The sequence below is a fragment of the Tympanuchus pallidicinctus genome, unplaced genomic scaffold (assembly GCF_026119805.1).
Source record: "Tympanuchus pallidicinctus isolate F22 unplaced genomic scaffold, pur_lepc_1.0 scaffold29, whole genome shotgun sequence".
NCBI lineage: Eukaryota > Metazoa > Chordata > Aves > Galliformes > Phasianidae > Tympanuchus > Tympanuchus pallidicinctus.
The window spans coordinates 5,707,841-5,728,689 of record NW_026294746.1 but is presented as its reverse complement, the minus strand read 5'-3'; the positions used below and the strand labels follow the sequence as shown (position 1 = coordinate 5,728,689).

Genomic DNA, 20,849 nt, shown 5'->3' with positions numbered 1-20,849 from the left:
CATGTGTGACGTTAAACACTTATTCAATGAAACTCTTTTCTCCAGCACTAATTATTAAGCATGAAAAGTTGATATTGAGCGAGGCCATTGAGCCAAGACGATTCAATAACTAGCAGGGAGGAGAGATTATTTCAATAATATAAGTTTGCTTGAGCCAGATGGAGTTCCCGAGATGCACCAGGACGGTGTGATACATGAGATTGTCCTCTGGCTTGTGTTGACAACTCTAACTGTGCTATTAAAAAGCCATCAACAAACTGGAGTGAGGAGCAGCGAGAGAGAAGACAATGAGGGGGAAATTGAGGGCATTTCAAATAAAATGTGGGTGAGCGGTGGATGTGAAACGTGGGGAGGCATGGCTGGGAGACTCCACATCCCCCTGTGATGTTCAGGGACTGGAAGAAAAGAAAAAATGCTGTATTTCTGTGGGATTAACAGGAAGCCACAACACGACCTGTCCCCATATTCAGGCTTGAATTTCTATTAAAAGAGCTTTGCATACCCAAATTGAACAGAAAAGAAGGAAAAGCTTTGTTTTTGTGCTAGCAAAATCCTCCAGTATGTCAGTCCTCCCTTTCCTCTTGGAGGCTGTTCTCCATGGCTGTGGTTGGAAGACTGGTGCCAACATCTCTGTGCCCTGCTTTGTTCTCCACCCTTCATGGGACCTTTCCCTTGTCTCCTCTGTCCTGGATGCTGCTAACAGCCTCTGCAGGGATGGAAATGCCAACCTATAAGAAGTCGGGTGGTATATGACATCCAATTATCCAAACAGAATATAATGTAATTTCACCCATGGGCAGCGCTGAAAGGAATGAATTTCCTCTGAGTGTGATGTATGAAGCCGCCTCTGCTATCTCTGTTTGCTGAGCCTCTTGCTTCATTCCCAGCTCCCTAGCAAATCTCTGAAGCTCAGAAGACGCTGGAGCACAGCACGTTTCACAGCTGAAGAACTAAGATAAACCAGAGACATAGCAGCTTGTTGTTTAAATCCCAGAGCAAACAGAGGGAAATTAATGGGTCTATCTATATCCCTCCCTTTTCACTCTTCTGTTTGTATTTTCCTTTCTTGTCTTCTCTCCTCTTTCCTTTTCCTTTTGTTCTCTTCCTCCTTTGTTTCTTATTACGATAAACATGATTGATGCCATGGTGGCATTCAGCCTTGGGGGCTTTGATTTACATCAGGGGAATGGCAAGGACGAAGCAGGACTGTGGGGGATTCAGCAACTTGGGTTTACCTTGCTGTTCCCAGAGATGAGGTGCTGGCTGGAAGTGCTGTGGGCATGGAATAGGTTCCCCAAAGCAGTGGGCATGGCCCTGAGCTGCCAGAGCTTAGGGAGCTTTGGGACACTGCCCTCAGGTGTACGGTTTGAATTTTGGGTGGTGCTGTGCAGAGCCAAGGGTTGGACTCACTCAGTGATCCCTTCCAAGTCAGGATATTCTGTGATTCTATGATTCTTTGCCTGTTTGCATCTTCAGGTGCCAACAGCCCAGAGACCTTCTGACCTCCTGTGTTAGCTTTTGCTGCTGGATGCAGGAGCCAGGTGTGCTGTCTCCACATGCTTGCCATGTAAGCCTGCCTGCACAGAGCACCTCACCACTGCTTCTGAGTTAGAAACGCACAGCAAATCATTTCCCTGAATGCATACATGTCCCAGGCAGCTCTGAAAAGGGTAAGCAAAGACCTGGATGCTATTAACACGCTATTCTGAGCATCTGAATCTGCTCTCTTACAAAACTGTCCAGGTATAAGCAGCAGATTGTGCCATGATTAATGAATCACAGGTGTGAGGAGAGAAGAGAGGAGAAGAGAGGAGAGGGGGAGGGGGAACAAGGGGAAAGAAAGGGAAGGAAAAATGAGGGAGAGGAGAGGAGAGGAGAGGAGAGGAGAGGAGAGGAGAGGAGAGGAGAAAGGAATGGATGGGAAGGGAGAGGAGAGGAGGGAGTGCTGGCCCAGGACTGCTAAGGGGTTCCACCAGCCAAAACTACCCAGATGTGGCACAGCTTCTGACTTTCCTGGTGAGCTCCTCATGGCAGAATGAAATCAGTGGGACTGGGGGTTGAGTTTAGGCTTCTTGGTGCTCTGTGCCTTAGTTGAAGCTTTATGATGTCTTTGCAGGCTGTCGATACTTTTGTGAGCTGAAGATGAGGTCAGTAATGACTTACGTTGGATGTGTACTCATTTAGCTGAGTCCAGCTGTGGGATTACCAGATCATAACAGAGTGGTGGGATGTCTAATCCAGGGATCCATGTGCCCCTGGAAAAGGACGATTATACAGATTTCAGAGAGAAACATCAAACTGCACAGCATTCATACAAAACAAGGCATGCAAGCAGTGAACTGAGGACTGTTTGCAGGAACCTCTCAGTGTGAAATCACTTTGGTGAAAGCAGGGTGGCTTTGTCTCCTCTCAGGCATTTCTTTGATTGACACTACTTCTGACTGGCTGGTAAAACCATGCAGTGGGTTCTTGGTAACTCCTTCCCTTCTGAAGAGTTGGGAGAGGGCAGTGGAAGAGTCTTCTTCGCAGCACTGGTGGTAGGAAGAGCTGCACAGGAGTGAACGAAGCACCCAGCACTGCTCTGCGCAGTCAGAAAACATGAAAGCAAAAGTTACATTAATCTGTCTGGGCCAGGCTGTGATACGTCCTTTAATTGTGAGATCACACACCATCTTCTGCATCATGTGATGCATCAAATGGCATGCTCTGCGAGCTCCAGCTGTATTCTCCTAAGCCCCTGCCTTCATGTTTATTTAAAAGAGCTGGCTGTGAAGCCTGTTAAAAATACATCCAATGGATAATGACAGCAAATGGTGATGAGAGCATCTGTGCGGAATGTAAGGGAAACCCCTTCCCTATGGGAAAGGCTCAGGGAGGATTGGGAGATACAGCCCTGCAGCCTTTTTTATGTTTGTTTCTCTTTAAGGTAAATACCAACCAGTTGCTTGGGGCATCTTTAGCCTTCTGAAGTGGTGGTGCCTGTTTGATCTTCCATTTGAAAGGACGTTGTTTGTTTTGGCATGTGTGTCTTTTCTGCTTCCTTGCTGTGCCTTTGTTGGGAGTATTATTTAGGACTAATTAGTTCTCAGCTCTCAGGCCTCACAAAGGAGCATCAGCACAGGCTAAAGCCTTTTTGAAATGGGAACACATCCCTCTTTCATCTTATTGTACAAATAATTAGAATAACTTAGCCAGAGTCCCCTAGGATGCAGTTTGTGCTAAAACACTTCCCTTTAGTGACTGGCTGCTGTGGCAGGCAGGGCACAGGAGAGCTGGAGAAGTTGAGATCTCCTGTCCATAGAGGCTGCCAATCTTTCATCTGTGTCCCTGGGACTCTGGTTAGGTACTAAGAGGAAATTCTTCACTCAAAGAGTAGTGAAGGCCTGGCACTGCCCAGAGTTGCGGGTGCCCCATCCCTGGAGGTGCCCCAGGCTGTGGATGGGCCCTGGACAACCTGAACTGATGGGCACCAACCCACAGCAGGGCTTGGAACTGAATGATCTTTAAGAGCCTTTCCAACCCAACCATTCAGATTCTATATAGGCTTGGAATGGACGGAAGGATGACGGATGCTGTGTGTGAGTGCAGTAAGGTCCCCCAGCGACTCTTCCAGCTCTGGGCACACGCTCTGTTCTGGTGCCTTTCTGTCAGACCCTCCGACCACACGTGGTTCTGGGTCACCCATCAGCTCCATACAGTGACAGAGACACATGGCAGGCTCACTGGCACCATCATTGGCTCTGGAGTGCCTTAGCATCTTCGAGTCCAGTGGAATTCACAAATAAAGGTAACATCACCTCTCTCAAACAGTTCTGCTTGCTGCGAAGTTGAATCCCATTTATGTCGATAGAGATCAAGATCTCTGATATCTTTTCTTTTTCTTTTTTTTTTTTTGACATCTTGTCACAGAAGAGCTGAAATGTTTCACATCACTGGGATTTCAACCTTTCGCAGTCCTTCTGCTGTCAGTAATGTAATCCCCTCACGCATATTCAATTGCTGCCTTGGGTGGTAATTTCCTTGCTTTTAATGTATGTGCACATAAAGGTTGAGTTACAGTTGCTGTGGGAACCCTAACTTTGAGCTTTATGATTTAAAAAGAAGAAAAAGTGCATTTATAGTCTTTATTTTGCTTATGAATCAAAATGTTAATATTGATGCAATGGAGGAAGAAAGAGAAGCAAACTTCTAAACAGAAAGCATAACATTGAATATACTGATCTGTTTATTTTCTCTTCTGTGAAGTTTTCCTAGCAGGCTGAATCCCCACAATAGAAAGTGGAAAATTACAAACTGGGAAGAAAGACAGCAGCAGAGAGCTGAGAGGTTAAATTGAGTTGTTGGGAGTTAAAATGCATGCCTTTACCAGCCACAGATCACAACATACAGGGAGCTCTGTATAAAGCTAGCCCATAATTTGAGATACTGAGATTGACAGGCATTGTTGTGGGCTGTTTGAGTCACTCTGTTGTCCAGTAGGGGTTTGTGGGGAAACAGAGCAGATGTTAAAGAGCACATGGAGAAACCTAAGATCTGTAGGACGGGCTGCCTGGGGGGTGGTGGAGTCACCTCCACTGGTGGCGTTCAAGAACCATGGAGATGGGGTGCTGAGGTACATGGTTAGTGGGCATGGGGGGGTGGGTTGGGGTTGGTACTGGTGATCTCAGTGGTCTTTCCAACCTTGATATTCTTTGGGTTGGTGTCAGCTGGCAGAAAGCAGGAGTAATGGGGGAGAGCCAGGCAGTAGAGTGTACTACATTGATGCTCACTTCCCAGAAGTGGCCAATGCTGTGTCCCAGTCACAAGCTAAGTGTGATGCAGGATGCTGAAGTGCATTCTGTATAAACCAGAACCTTCACAACGTGGCCACTGCTTTTTTTTTCTTCAATTTCTCTTTAATTTTGAAATATACAAACTCTATCCCTCTCCCAGCCCACAGTCACTCTTTCACTGGCCACTGCCGACAGTGGTTTAATTTGCTATTGATTTTTACCGAGGTGCTGTCCGTAATGGAAGCAAAGCAGCCTAAATCATAAGTCACTCTTGAAAATTGTGGCCAGCCTCATCCCAGCCCATGAAGAATATGATTAAAACTGATTGGAAGAACAGAATCAATCAGACCCCTTCAGAAAGCTGTTTGGGTGCGCAAAAATAAAAAGCAAACATTAGCAATATTAAAATCAGATTCTTTCAAAAGCTTCAGCTGGGCTTCTGTGTGACAGAAATAGCTTTGTTTCCTAAACACAGAGCAGGGATTTATTTCTACGGCAGACAGTGGTGGCTGAGGAGAAGTCACTCCAGTGTGTCAGATAAATAACGTGTTCCTAACGTTATTGCGCACTCTGAAACCCACAAAAGTCACAACAGCCTTCAGGACGATAAATCTAGAGAGTAGGTTGTAGATTTAATATTTTAGCTCCTGTATAGCTACTGCAAAAGAGATGTTAAGTGAGCACTCTGGTGGATCAGTGGGCTCTCAGGGGCCACGTGGCCCTGCTTGGCTGGGCTCTGACACCACGCTGGGGAAGGCATAGAATCACTGAATATCCCAAGTTGGAAGGGACCCATAAGGATCATCAGGTCCAACTCCTGACTCCACACAGGAACACCCAAAAATCAGACTATATGCCAAAAATACCACATCAGTGGTATGGTCCTAGAATTGCCATGTTCTTAGCAGGAAAGCTGATGGATATTTATAGATGCAACCTCAGAGCAAATTCTGGGCAGCAGTGAAGAACTGGACACATGCAGGCATTATGTGACTTACCTGGTGCTGCAAAGGTGTTGGAGGTGATGTTTCTAGAGCTTCCCCTTCATGAAACGTAAAATCACAGATGAATTGTGAAGAAACTCAAAAAGAAACCATTGGAACAGGTTGCCCAGAGAGGTGGTGGTGCCCCATCCCTGCAGACACCCAAGGTCAGGCTGGAGGGGCTCTGAGCACTGATGGAGCTGTGGGTGTCCCTGCTCAGTGCAGGGGGTTGGACCTGACAGCCTTTAAGGGTTCCTTCCAACTCAAAGCATTCTATACTTCATTGGATAAGGACCCCAATGTCTCACAAAGCATTTGCTTTTGAGTCCCTCGGTGGGTTCAAACTGGTGTAACACCGTGATATTCAGTGCCAGTATGCTGACCTACACCATGAGAGCTGATACTTTGGAAGCTGAGGTTTTGGGTGTAGTTAAGATGGCTGAATGTGAGACACCTCTCTCATCAGACTCAGTTGGATGATGTAAGGCGAGGTAGTGGGCATGGTGGTGCTGGGATGATGGTTGGACCTGGTGATCTTAGAGGTCTTCTCCAACCTTAATCATTTTATGATTCTATGACATGGTTGCTAGGCACGGTGGGGATGGGTTGATGGTTGGACTGGGTGATCTTAGTGTTTTTTTCCAACCCTTATGATTCTGTTGTGGTACATTGACAGCAGGTGACTGCAGCAAGCAAGATCCAGCAGCATCTCTCCATCTCCTCTTGTAAAGCCTGGCCAGGGCCGCTTCTGATCTTGCTTGTCAAATGTGCTAGTTCTTCATTTCCATTACATCAATAGCAGCCACAGCAAATATTTGATTTCAGTGAAATGTGAAAGGAAAGGAAGCTGTTGTTCCTTCATGGCTCAGGGCGGGCTGGATGTGCATTGGAGGAAACGAGAAGCAGAGAGTTGGTGAAGCAGCTCGCACTGTTTGTGGATGAAGTGGCATGAATATGTATGAGACTGTAATTGGTTCCCACACGTAACCAAGGTGCCTCAAGGCCCAGGTGTCCTGGCTAATTGTTGTAGACAATTAATAACTTAGATTCTGCTAATTCCGTATCGTGCTGTGAAACTCATTACAGAAGCAGAGAGTGAGAATCTCTGCAGAAGCTGCTTGGAAATAGGGAGTATGTGGGGAGCCAGGCTCAGAGGCAGAGGTCATAGGTGGGCTGGCAGCACTCTTGGCTCAGAGTGGTCGTAAATCACAGCCACAGCAGCAGGCAATGACACTCTGTCTGTCTGTCACACAGTTTTGGAGTCATGGTGATGGAGAGCTCCATCCCTCAGCCTCCTGCTAGCTCCTACTTTAATTTTCTCCTTTTCCTTCCCTAATTTTTTCACTAGAGTTTCGTGCTAGACACAAGAAAGTTCTCCCCCTGCAACGTTTCTATCCATCTTGCACAAAACCTTCAGCAGAGATGATGGGTAACCAGTGCTGTTCTATCATTTTTGATACCCTCTGCTGCTTTGCTCCTGAGAGTTTTGCCTCTGAGGACTGAAAGGGGCTCAGTGTCCCATGGATTGATTCCAGGGCTTGGATTGCAAAGGGGACAGTGGGAGAGATCCTGGATACCCTGTTTTGAGGCAGTCACATCAGTTACATTGGATGGTTTGAGGGATCCAAGTAACAACATTTCTAAAATGTAACTGCAGGGAAAAATGGGAAATAATTATAAGTGAATGAATGTAACAGACTGCTGATGGGCACTGGTGGACCTTTAATCTCTGGGCTTTATTAAAGTAAACACATCCACACCACCCACCGGCTGTGGCCATTCTCACTGCTTTGCCATCTGTTGCAGGAAGGCTGGATGGGCAGCATTGCCATAATTTGCAGAATGTCCTCATGCAAAGCACAGTCAGAGGATGCTGGTAGCTTTTGGTCTTCTGGCTCTGAGCAGGCAAAGCTGGGTTTTGCTCTAGGGAGGAGATCCAGGCGACTTCACATCTTCTTTGTCTTTGGAGTTTCAGAATTTGCAAAACTTTGACAGAATTGAATGAAACTCTTCTCGTTTTTCCCCAGGGACAATAAATTTCCAAAACCTCCCATGGACTGAAACGTCAATAAAATAATTCTCTGCCAGTACCAAAGGCAGTCTGGGAAGCAAAATAAACAAGTAAAACCCAAGCCACACACATTGCCTGAGCTAAATGCAGATAAATCACAAAAGTATTAAGTTCAGTCCTAAATCTCTCTCTCCATCTTCCTGTTTTCCACTGTTTTTTTTTTGTTCAATCTACCCTGGGTAGATCTGGGTTTATCTACAGCTCAGCTTTTCCCTATCGCTGCGTTTCGGCTGTTTGTGTTTGTAAATAGGGGCATGCCACCAAATGCAATCACCAGAGGTATTGCTCCAGCCACACCTCCCAAAGGCACCTATCTTCCTTTGTCACACAATATCCCAGTTGGAAGGGACCCGTAAGGATCATCGAGTCCAACTCCTGGGGCCGAATGGCATTGATTGATAGCACCTATGAAGTTGGCTTGTATTTCCCCCAGCACTTAATTTTTTTATTCCTGAGGAGTGACATTAACATTAACAGAAAAAATACCTGATTCCAGTGTGCAGAATTGGAGTGACATCTTCTCCTGCATTAATCATTAGACCAGAATGTGCGCTGGGTTCATTCGCTGGAACATTTCCCACGTTCTGCCCGTGGTGATTTACACCAGGAGAGAAAGCTTTTGCTTTCCAAGGATCATTTCTGACCTGCAGCCCTCCTGGGAATGTTTTTTGTTCTCTAGGAATTTTTTGAGCACTTTGCATTTATTTGTTTCTTCCCTGGGAATCCTTTCTGTTTTATGGAAATTTTTGTTTCACCCACTTCTGTTAAGCTCCCTTGGTTCTCCAGTAGCTGAAGAGATGTGTAGCATCTCGTGGTGTTTCCAAAGTGATCGTGGGTTTGTACCCTCAATTCAGTGTGTGAATGGTTTGTTTTGATTTTGTCATCTTCTTCTGATGCTCCAAAGGTAGATGTGAAGAAGAAAAGTTGAGCAGTTGAGGAGGGGTTCTACATATTCTGGGGTTCAAGGAGGCAACCAGCTCTATAGCAAAATGAAAGAGTGACCTAAATGCCAAGGAGGGGCTGGAATAGGAATAGGAAATGGGAATAGGATTAGGAATGGGAATAGCAATAGGATCAGGAATGAGAATAGGAATAGAAAATGGAAATGGGATTAGGAATGGGAATAGGGATAGGAATGGGGATAAGAATAGGAATGTGGATGGGAATAGAGATAGGAATAGCAATGGAAACAAGTAGTCATAGGAATAGAAAGAGCAATAAGAATAGCAATAGAAACAGCAATAGCAATACCTGATTTTGAACTGCATTCACCAGAGAAAGACCATTTAGAGCAGGGCAGCACAACCTGAGTTCATTGGTCCCTGGAGGGAGACACCTGCTACATTTATTCTGCTGGCTTCTACCTTGGAATAACCTGTAATGCATAACAGCACCAGGAGCATAGATTTGGCCTCATCCCTTTCCCTCCCTACATCCTCTGATGAGGGCACTAGGCTGAAACAAAGGATGTCACCTTCAGGGCAGGTCACAGTCAGTGGTGGAGCTAGCTGGGGACAAGCCTCGGGTCTTCTCCATCTCCTGGCTTGCACCCACTGTGCATTCATGGGCATGAAGCAGCTCTGCAAATCCTGCATTCATTACAAGACAATAAAGCTTTGCTGCATGGGTCTTTTTCTCAATGTTTCTCAAAAACCCAAGGCTGATTTGCATTTTCAAACCACCACTTCCACCATAGGAAAATGCTATTCAGTAGTTCCCAGGGCTCAAGAGTAAAGATTCTCTCTCTTATTCTCATCTGCCTACAATACATTTTTGTCCAAATTGTGCAGTGCTTATTGCTAATGTTTGTGTTGTGAATATTCCTGGCTTCCTGGGGCTTTGAAGCTCTGGCAGAAGGCGAGCACAGGAGGCACAGCACTTGGAGCCCCACACTGGGTGCGTGGGACGCAGAGATGTTGGGGTGAGGATGCTCGCTTGGTTCGGGTGCAAGCTGTGGGGCACCAATGCAGTGTGCAAGCCTTAAACTACATTAAACAGAGCAACTTCCAGCCTGCAGCTGAGCCCCCAGTCCCAGCAGTGCTGTGCATGACTGGGGCACGCTTCCCTCTGGCTGCTGTGGCTGCAGGCTCCGGGCTCACTGCTGTTCAGATGGTGCCATCTGGCTCTCGTGAAATATACAGGAAGCTTTTCCAATAACAGGGGGGGCTGGCTGGCTGCGTGCCCTCACCGCTGTGCTCGGAGGGGAAGGGATTGTTTCTGCATCAGGGAGATACTGAACATAATTTTTGAGCGCTCGTGTACGAAATATTCGGCTGGCAGCTCGATGCAGGTCCTGCCTGGTTAGAGTAGGCCCGATTAGCAGCAGCCAGGAGCTGTTTGTTGTTGGGTTCGGAGCTGAGGTTTGTAAACACGTGGCCCACAGAAACAGTGATGTGGCTCTGCTAGTTCTGTGAATGGACAGGAAATGCACTTCCCCTAATGGTCGGTCCAGCAGGATGTGTGGGTTAGGAAAGGTAGGGAAGAAGGATGCCTGCTCTCTGGCAGGAAGATACCAGGAAACAAGTGGCAAAACTTCAAATAGGACAGGAAAGAGCCTGGCCCCATCCGCTTGCCTCCCACCCTGCAGGCATTTCTAAGGTTGCTCAGATCCCCTCTCAGCCTTCTCCTCCCCACACTGAGCAGCCCCAGGGCTCTCAGCCTTTCCTCATGCAGGAGATGCTCCAGGCCCCGATCTCTCCGTAGCCCTGCTGGGCTCTCCCCAGCAGTTCCCTGCCTGCCTTGAACTGGGCAGCCCAGCACTGGGCCCAGTGCTCCGGATGCGGCCTCCCCAGGGCAGAGCAGAGGGATGGAAAACCTCCCTTGTTCTGCAGGCCGTGCTCTGTGCAATGCACACAGGGGTTCCATCGGCCTCTTGGGCACCAGGGCACACTGCTGGCTTGTGGTCACCCTGATGGCCACCAGGACACCCAGGTCCTTTTCTGCAGAGCTCATTTCCAGCAGCTCAGCCCTTCGCCTGTACTGATGCATGCGGTTGTAGGAGCTGGGTTACTGCCCAGCCCTCCACACTGTATGGCTGCACTCAGGCCCAAAGTGGAGAGCCTTCATGCAATCAGGCACTGATAGACCTTGTGGAAGCTGAAAGCCCCCAGATAAAATTTACAAGGCCTGAGAGAGCCTGCCTGGCATTATTTAATGCTTTAGTAATGAGCACCTGAGCTGGAAAGATTGCCTGGGTAGTTTTATTCTGCATAGATGAGCAGCCAGAATTTCAAAGAGGGGTCATAAATATAAGCACATGGGATGGTGACGGTGGCTGATGTTGGTGTGGAAAGCAGCACTGAAGGAATGAGAAGGTCAGAAAGTGCAAATACAGGGGAAGATGTTTGCCTTCCATTTCCCAACCCCAATGGATGAGAAATGAGCGAGAAACGTACCTACAGTTTGGTACAGTTTGTGTTTATGTGCACAGATACTGCTGCTCGTGTGCAGTTCTTACGTGTGCCTGAATAAAACACACTCAGCGTGGCTGATGCAAGCTGGTAATGAACTGTTTATTCATATTAGCAACATGAGTTGTTTTGCTGAGCACATCAACAAGGAAATGGTTGTGATTGGGGACCGATGCTCTGAGCACTGAGGGGAGGGGAAGGAAGTGTGAAGGCAGGCATGCAGATCTGCACTCTTGGGTAATGCATTGGCACAGGGAGGTGGTGGAGTCCCCATCCCCATCCCTGGAGGTGTTCAGGATCTGTGGAGGTGTGGCCAGTGAACATGGTGGGGATGGTTGGGGTAGGGCTGGATGATCTTAGAGGTCTTTTCCAACCTTAGTGATTCTATGGCTCTGTTTGGTGAGCAGGAGCTGTGTGACTGTGTGCCCATGCTGCTCCCTCCCTGCTCTTTGCTGGCTCTGCTATGTGATTGATTGATTCCTGTCCCTCATATCGCTGCCAGAGTTAGAAAAGTGATTTTTCCCCTTACTGTACGCTGGCACTTTGCAACAAAACTGCTAACCCATCAGCATCACCTCCTCTGCAGAAACCTCCATCACTGGCAGAAATGCACTAAGCTGGTAGAATGCAATTTTACTCCAGGAGCCTCATTAAATTTGTATTCCTTGGAGCCTACAAGGAAGATGATGGTCTGGCTTTGTCTGCCTGGCTTCCTGTTCGCATTGGGTGATGCATCAGAAGGAACACGATGACACCAGCAGACGCTCAGTGATGGACACTTTGTGCTGTGCTGTGCCCTGTTTGTTATTTAATGGACAAATCTGTCTAAAAAGTGGGGTGGCAGATATCCTCAGCGCAGTCAAATAAGCACAAATATTGGGCAGAAAAGCCTCGGGTCAGCTCTCTAATACAGCCTGGTTCGCATCAGGCAGCTGTTGAGCAATTTGCCCACATGGTACCCATGTTGTCCTATGGCCTCTCTGGAACAGGGCAAGGATGGGGGAACTGAGACTCAGCTCTTCTCTCCCTCTCTCCAAAACCAATAAATAAATGCAAGAGTGTGGCTTGCAGCAGCCATTAGAGACCTCCTGTCAGCACAGAGCAAAGCCCCCGTAGTCGGGGATGTCTTTATCAAGGACTCCTCAGTACAGGAGAGATGTGGACCTGTTGGAGAGCATCCAGAGGAGGGCCACAGCAATGCTGCCTGATGGAACGTGAGGACAGGCTGAGAGCTGGGGCTGTGCAGCACGGAGGAGAGAAGGCTGCAGGAGAGCTGAGAGCGGCCCGTGTGTCTAAAGGGGCTGTAAGCAAAAGGGGACAGACTCTTCAGCAGGGTGTGTGGAGATGGGATGGGGAAACGGATTCCTGCTAAAAGAGGGGAGATTCAGGTTAGATATAAGGAAGAAGGGAGGTGAGGCACTGCACAGAGTGCCCAGAGAGGAGGTGCAGGCACCCAAGGTCAGGGGATGGGGCTGTGAGCACTGATGGAGCTGTGGGTGTCCCTGCTCAGTGCAGGGGGTTGGACCTGATGGCCTTTAGGGTCCCTTCCAGCTCCAACCATTCTGTGGTTCTATGACTGCACTCCCGAAAGCCGAGGCAGAGGTCTGCAGTCAATCTCCTCCGGCTGTGCAGATTCCCATCGATTCCAATCGAACGCCGGGCTTGTTGCCGCACAGCTCGGCCTCGGAACGCGTTTATCTCTCCGGTAGGGTACCGGGGAGCCGCGGTACATCGCACACCTCGGGACGCGGAGCGGGACCCGCAGCGCTGCCCGCGCAACTTCTCGACACTTCGGGGTGCTGCCCCTTCAGCCGCATCGCACCGCGTTCCCTCCTCCCGACATCACCTCACTCTCCGGGCATCGCTCCGTCGGGGTTTGCCCTCCTCGGCGCCGGTTGCGGGGGGTGACGGGGTGGGGGGGCCGCGCACGGGGCAGGCTTTATAGCGCGGCCGCAGCGCCGCCCGCAGCCCGGAGGGGCGGCAGCGCTCGGTGAGCTCCGCGCAGCACCGCGCGGTACCGCAGCGCAGCGCCGAGGGCTGACGGCCAACCTCCCCACCTCCCCCCGGAGGGCCGCGCTCGGAGCCCGGCGGAGCGGAGCGGAGCGGAAAGGAAAGGAGGAGAGACGGCGGCGGGGTGCACGGGGCTGCGGGAGGGAGCGCTGCAGGGGAGAGCGGCTCCGCGGCTGCGAAGGTGAGTGCGGGGCGGGGGGAGCGCGGCGCGGCTCTGCGGGGGGGGTCCACGGGGGTCCGCTGCGCTCCCCAGGCCGCGGGGCGGGCGGTGCTTCTCGCAGTCCCTTTTTCTTTTCTTCCCTTTTCCTCCTCTTCCTCAGTTCACTTTTTTTTTTTCCCTAGTCCCCTCTACCCCTCCCCCCCCCCCTTTTCTTTCTTTATTTCCAATTAAATCCCTCGGCTGTGTGTGTTCAGCCAACTCTTTTTCCCTTCGAGCACGGGAGAGTTGATGAATACGCACAAAGGAGAGCGTTTCCCCGGAGGCTGTTTCCACAATGAGCCCATTGAGCTGCGCCCGCGGCGCCGTGTTTCTCTATGGGGGGAAAAGTTGGGTGCCAGCACTGAGCTGCCCCATCCCTGTGTCCCTGTGTGTCGGGGGTGTCTGTGGGTCCTCTTTTACCCCACCTCCCCCAACAGCTGCTGTCCAACGTCCAGAAGATGCGTGGTGCACCCTGGTGCATGGTGGCCTTTCTATTTTGTACTGATTAAGCTTTTCCTACCTAAAAAGCCCGGGTCGTTTTGTAGGAGCCCCGCATTGCTCAGGGACTGTCCCTGTGCACAGCCAGCTCTGGGGCCCTTTTTGTTCCGGTCGCACTCCAAGTCACCCAGCATGAAGAAGAGAAAGAAAACAGAGAACCTGGAGAAAACCCAGCCGTGGTGTTGTGTGTCTGGTGGTCTGATGGGCAGCCCTTGCTGACCCTCATCGCTCACCACATCCCTGAAATGAGCAGGGCTGAGGGGCAGAGCACTGAGATATTGGAAAGTGCATTGAGTGCTTGGAAGGGGTGGGAGCTGCTGGGCTGTGGGTGCTGCTGAAATGCTCAGAGATGGGAGGAGGATGAGGTGGGGGCTGCGGCCCCTCAGACGCATCCTTGGCATCCCGAGCTGCTTGTGCTGCTGTGCAGACACAGCAGTGTGCAGCTTAGCAGCTCGTGCAGCTACGGGGATCGCATCCCCTGTTGGGGTTTCATGTGATTCCTTTAAATGGGCTGAGTGCCCTCGTGGCGGTTTGAGGAGAGACTGTGGTTAGGTGGGATGAGGAGCTGTGCCTTGGGGAGGGAGAGCTGCTGTGATTCCAATGGCAGAATAAACAGAGCCGTGGTGCCCACACAGCCACACGTGCACACATGGAGCTGCTGCCAGAAAAGCTCAGGGTTTTGGTTTTTTTATCGTTGTTTTGTTTTCTTAAACAGTTTCAAAGGAAAACGTGGGTGAGTTCTTGAAATGAGTTCTCTATCCTCACCGGTAGAACTTTGCTCAGGGGACCCTTCTCCCTGCCCAGCCACCTTGTGAAGTGTTGATAAAGATATTATCCGCAGCATCAGCTTCCTTTGATTGCTCTTTTCAGCTGTGTGTCTGGATGGAAACCTAGCAACACAATAACCGTATTGAAGGGAGACGTTTCAATAGCTGCACTACTTTTATCACGTTGGGTGCATCTTCAGAGGTTGGCGTCATCCTGTCGGTTTCTTTACCCCTTTTGGAGCCTGAGAGTTTTATGGGGCCCCGAGCCTGGAATAAAACAGACGTGAGCTACTGAAAGAGACAACAAAGGTGGAATAGAAATGCGTAATATAATAAAACATCCATCCCCCTTTTCTTCCCCTGCCCCTGCGAGCACCTGCTGTGTTCTCATGGGATGCACTGTGCTAGGAAGGGAGGGTACCCATGTCACAGCAGAGGGATTCTCAAGGAGAAAGCAGCCGTTGTGTTTGTAGCCACTTCACCTCGGTACACGTGGGGGAATCTAAAGGACAGTCAGCCCAGAGCAATGTGCAGCACAGTGCAGTGTGTGAGAACCAGGCTGGCCTTTGGGAAGCAGCCTTGTTCCAACCACCCGCTGTGAGGAAGATTATGACTCAGTGTTTGAAATGCACAGGGCCAAATTCATCCTTGGGTTAAAAAGCTGAAAGTCCCTGCCTCTACATTTAGCACCATTCTGGTGTTGTCAGCTATGCTGACAGATGGATGCCCTTGTCGTGCTGGCTGCCTCCCTGCAGCATTGGAGTGAGGCACCATCACAGGGAGCCGGAGTGACAGCACCTGGCTGCCCTGCCATCAGCTTGGGAAGTAGGAAAGGTTTCTTCTCTGAAGGAGCAGCGATGCATTGGGCGGAGCAGAAAGGTGGGAGTTCATCCTTGGAGGTGCTAAGAAAGCGTGGAGAGGTGGCACTGAGGGATGTGGTGAGTGGGGGTGGTGTGGGGTTGGCCCTGGGGATCCCAGTGGTCTTAATGATAAGCAGGAGATGGAAATGAGGGATTTCACGCTGGTGAAAATCTCGTAGTTTTCAAATGTTTGGGAGCAAACCTTTGCTAGGTGCCAACATTTCTCTAAATACTCTCTGTTTCCATGGCTGCTTCTCCCAAGATCTTCTGCCTGTTACATGTTAATGAATTAAACATCACAGGCACCTTTGTCAGGGCAAAAGAAAAAGTGCTTCTGCTCCAAGACAACTTTGAGAGTTCCGTCTCTGTCATTTCTGCACTGTCAACGAGAAGTATTTGCTGTTCAGGAGCAGCTGAGATGTGTGTGTGGAACTGTATGGAGTGCAGTGAGATCTGGCGTGGCACTGCAGGAGGGTCTGATGGCCACTCTGTGTCCCCAAAATGCACAGCATGTCTGAGAAGCTCTCGTGATGCCGGCGCTCTGGGATAAGTGCTGCTTGTGCAGGGTTTGCCTGTTGGGTCCAAGTGCTTAGTGAGTAAGCCTGACTGAAGCTGGAGAGGGATCGGAGTTCGTACCTCGACGGCGTATGGAAAATCTGGATAAGCTGTGATTGTGAATTCTGAAGTTTGAGCAGGTCCTGCTGCACGGGCTCTGGGCGATGTCACTGCCATCTCTGCATACCAAATCCCAGCACAGCTCTCTTTAGCACAGAGTATTTAGCATACAGTTGGTTTAATCCTCTAATCTTACCCAGCACTGACATAAACGAGGACTGAGCAGATTAGTTCATTTGAAAAAATCAGGCCCCGTTGTATCTCTCCGTGGCGCTGCGTGGAGAGGCAGCTTATTTCTCTGTGCCACTGCATTTCCAGCAGGTGTGGGGTCACCATCCATGGAGGTGTTCAGTGTGGAGATGTGGCACTGAGGGATGTGGGCACTGGGCACGCTGGGGTTGTGCTGGATGATCTTAGAGGGCTTTTCCAACCTTCATGATTCTCCATAAGGTCAGTGGTGCAGGTTTCCCTGCTGTTGGTTGGGGTGGCAGCAGCAGGGTGGGCTGTGGCTTGGGGCAGTGGGAGTGCCAGGGCTGGCACAGCACAGCAGTGCTGCTGCCCCTTGGTGACAAGCAGCCTGCTCGTTCCTTGCACTGTCACAGAGACCTGGATGTGCCCTTTGCCTCCCTCCGCTCACCGCTCTGTCTGCAGGGCAGCACAGCCCTGAGATGGTGTGCATCTCTGTGAGTGCATGGCCAGGGGCTGGGATTGCACTTCCAGACCTCGTGATGAAGCCCAACGATGAAAGATGAGTTTTCAGCTCTCCCTCACGTCTCCCCTGTGATGCCACAGAACAGGCCATCTCTTTAAGTGATGGATTTCGCACAGATTTACTCAAGTTCATTCATCTTGATGCAGCTCTAGCAGGGTGAATTCTCTCTGAGTTGTGGCCTTACTGATGTCTTTTCTAAGGGCTGGATCCTGCTTCATTCCTTGCAGAGCACCTGATCTCATGAATAGCTGCACTGCATTCAGGGAGGCTGTTAAGGAGTGCTGTGGTGCCTGTGACTCAGACTAATGTAAGTCAATTTAAAGGACAGATGAAGCGCAGTGTGAGTATGGATTGCCATGTCTGGCCCCTAATGAATAATTCAGGGACGGCGTAAGAGTTAAGAGCTTCATCCAGCTGTAGGTGAAGTCAGCTCCCCGCTGACCCCAGCCCATAATACATCTCAGTTTGTGGTTAGCTGGCTTTAACCAGTCCACCCCCAGCCTGGTTCAGCACCCAGCTGAACATCACTTGGGGTGCTGCTGCCCATCACGGTGCCATAGCTGTCTTCTGCAGCCCCAGGACAGATGTTTTCTGAGATCTCAGTGCTGCCTCTGAGTCCTGCTTCTATAGTGTTGAAAAACAGGAAAGATTCATCGCTGGAGCATTAAAAACACAGATACTGAAAAAAAGTTTGGCAAGGCATGTTGCAAAGATGTAATAGATGTGAGGTAGGGCTGGGGTGATAGGACAAGGGAAATGGAACAGGACAAGGAGAAATGGTTTCAAACTAAAAGAGGGGAGATTTGGACTGGATAGAGGGAAGAAGTTTTTTGTAATGAGTGGTGAGGCACTGCCTCACTCAGTGCCCAGAGAGGAGGCAAGCACCCAAGGTCAGGGAATGGGGCTCTGATGCAGCTGTGGGTGTCCCTGCTCAGTGCAGGGGTTGGACCTGATGGCCTTTAGGGTCCCTTGCAACTCCAACTATGTTCTGTGATGCTGTCCTTTTCCAAGAACTTGGGTTTTGCTACAGCTGGATCTTCACGCTTCTCTTTGGGTCTCTTTGTGCCTGCTCTGCCATGGCTGCTGCAAGCTGCCTCCGCGGGGGGGTTGGACTGCCTGCCCAGATGGCTGCAGCCTTCAGCACCTGACCCTTTTTTCCTGTTTTGAGTTCTCTCTGCTTGCTGGGAGAAGCGGTTTGGGGAACAAGGCTGGGATGCTTTCCCTGCCATCTGCCTCAAGGCAGCAGGCTGCAAGCTGGCACAGTTAATTCCCTGTCTTTGCCAAGCTCTGTTAATAGAGAACGGCTCCTCCTGAATAGAAGGCAGTTCTGGTTACATAAATAGCAGAGGAGGGGGAGAGGCCAATGTGTCTGTGGGGGGTGAAAGACATACTGGCAGTCGTCTGGTTTTTTATGTGCCGCTGATCTTGACTGTTGGCTTCTATATATGGGAGAATAAGAGGTGAGCACCATTTACTTTGTGCCCGGACTTCAGGCTGGGGATGTTAGCGCTTCAGTGGCTGTGATCTCACTCCCTCTGTGTGCATGTGATCCCGGGATCTGCCTGCTGGGATGACCGTGTGGGTGAGCTGGAAAGATGCATGGAAGAAAAGGATCTGGGGGTGGTGGTTGCTGACAGGCAGCTGAACGTGAGCCAGCAGTGTGCCCAGGTAGCCAGGAGGGCCAGCGGCATCCTGCGCTGTGGTTGGGCACCGGCACAGCTGCCAGGAAGGTGGGGGAGTCACTGTATGGAGGTCCGTAGAGATGTGGTATTGAGGGATGTAGTCAGCAGGCACGGTGGGGTGGGTTGGGGCTGGACCCAATAGCAGAGAAGGAAGTTTGCGTGTCAGCATAACTGACCTCTGCTGGGTGTGAAGTCCTTTATGCATGGTGGTACAGAACGTGGGAGGCACTGGGGAATCTGGCTGTTATAGCAGTGGTCTGAGAGGAATTGGGTCCTGTTTTCGCCCAGCCAGAAATGATTTTGAGCAGATCTGGAAGGTCGCAGCAGTAAAACTGGCTCTGAATTTTGGACGCTTCATTTCTGGGCACTGGTCTGTGAGTGCTTGCTGGAGCTGTGGGCATCACTGCTGCTCCCCCAGTGGCAGTTAAACAAGGAGCCATTCAGCAACATTGGTTGTGACTTGCCTGGTCTGTATTTAGCTTCTGTTCAAGTCAGCAAAACTTATGGCTCAATTCCAGCAGAACTGGAGCTCGACGGTGCAGCCTTGCTTAATTCGTTGGTAAACTTGCATCTAATCCGCCCTGTTTCCCCAGAGGAATGAGGAGATTGGATCTGATAGGTGTTTGCAAAGGGTTTATGCAGTCTCTGATGAAAGCTGGTATGATGCACAAATGCAAGGCGCTCTTTGCTCCTCAGGGGATGTGCTGTATGTTGACTTGTTTCTTGGCTCTGTTTTGTACCCAGGAGCTGGGAGTGAATTGCTTCTGAGTGCTGTATTAAGGTCTGTGGAAACCATTTATAAAGAAAAATTAAAAAAATCCTAATCCTCTCTGCTGCTTTGATACTGCTGAACATGCAGCATGCTTGATTCCTCGAATTGAATCGTTTGTCTTTTTGTTCCCCTTTTTAACAAGGCAAATGAATTCCTGCAGAAGATGGGGCTGCAAACTCAGATGGAATACGGCCCAAAATTGCACCATAAGCTCAGCACAGCCCTGCCTCCTGCTTGTAAATCAAATTGGGCAAACTCTGTCCCCACATTTCCCCTCCACCTTGCCCTGCACCCTCCCGTCTGCACTCTAACCAGGAGCTCAGGCACCAAGCCTGGCCAGTTTTTATGGCTGAGTTGAAATGGAGAGGCAGACAGGCCCACGAGAGCGTGAAAGTGACTCAATAAAACAGTGGGCTCCATTTAAACGGAGGGTGGTGAGTCTGGACAATACAGACAACAGCTTGTTTTGAAAGCTAAATCTCTTTTGCTGGAAAGCTTGGGCTGCTTCCTGGGGCGTGCAGGGAGCTGCTCGTTCCGGTGCACGCAGCCAGCACTTCCAGGTTCCAAACTGAAGGCCCAAGCATTGCAAACTGTGGCTTTGCAGGGACCCACTGAGCATTTCTCAGTGCCTTGAACTCTACTGAGTGTCTGATAATTGTGCACAAAGCATGGGTGGAAACACAGCAACACCATAGGGAGCTGTAAAACACCGTCCTGTGACAACGAGGAGCAAGATCCATCTGCAAGTGATGTTTTGTCCCCTGTGGCAGTGCTTAAATTGAAAATAAGCTGCATTCCTGTAAGTCTGCTGCACAGAACCAACTGGTTGGGGGGTTACCCAGCAGTGATGCAGGGTTCGTAGCACACATTTCTGTGGATGTGAGAGTGACCTTATTTAGATTCCAGTAACAAAGAGCTCTGCAAGTGGCAGAGACAGATTGAGACTGTGATGACATTTCCTTTACAGACCTCTTGCTATTTCTTGCATTCTCTCTTCTCTCATATATCAATGCGCTGTAGATTCTTTCTGGATCCAAATCTTGAACACATGAGGCCAAACCATTCTGTGTGTGCACCACCTGCCTACATCCCCACCAGCTCTGCTCTGCATTTCCATTCCTCTGACTCATCTGGGAAACGGCTGCAGTGAGTTTGCTCCCTTCCTCAGCCAACTGGGTCTGCTTCCCAAAGGGCCACCTGCAGTTCCACTCCAGCATGGGGCAGCAGAGCTGAGTCCCTGAAGATCACAAGAACAGACTGTGGTTGATTGTGGGTGCCAGAAGGCTTTGGGACAAGGCATATCACGAAGGGATGGAAGGTTGGGTTTCAGCTCCCAATATACAAGCCCTTCAGAAGCAGGTGATGTGACTTGCAGCAGGAAAGCTAGAAAAATCTGTTGTCAAGCCATAAATCCCCCCTGTGTTTTTGTTTCAGTGCTGGAACTTCAGGAGTTTGTCCTGCAGTTAGCACAAGGAACATCTCAGCTTGTGGATGAGAG

General features: G+C 49.9%; 1 protein-coding gene across 10 annotated transcripts in view; it reads left to right on the top strand.

The window, feature by feature from the left end:
• DISP3 (dispatched RND transporter family member 3) overlaps window positions 1–20,849 on the top strand; it is a 111,960-nt gene that overhangs the window by 65,759 nt on the left and 25,352 nt on the right. Inside the window, exon 1 of one of the 10 annotated variants that reach the window (XM_052691512.1) lies at window positions 13,214–13,427. The exons of 8 other annotated variants lie outside the window; for them this stretch is intronic. The gene's annotated coding sequence lies outside the window, so the exon portion shown is untranslated. Of the gene's footprint in view, window positions 1–13,213; window positions 13,428–17,897; window positions 18,358–20,849 lie in introns of those variants that run through there. One more of the 10 variants, XM_052691513.1, reaches the window with a different exon arrangement.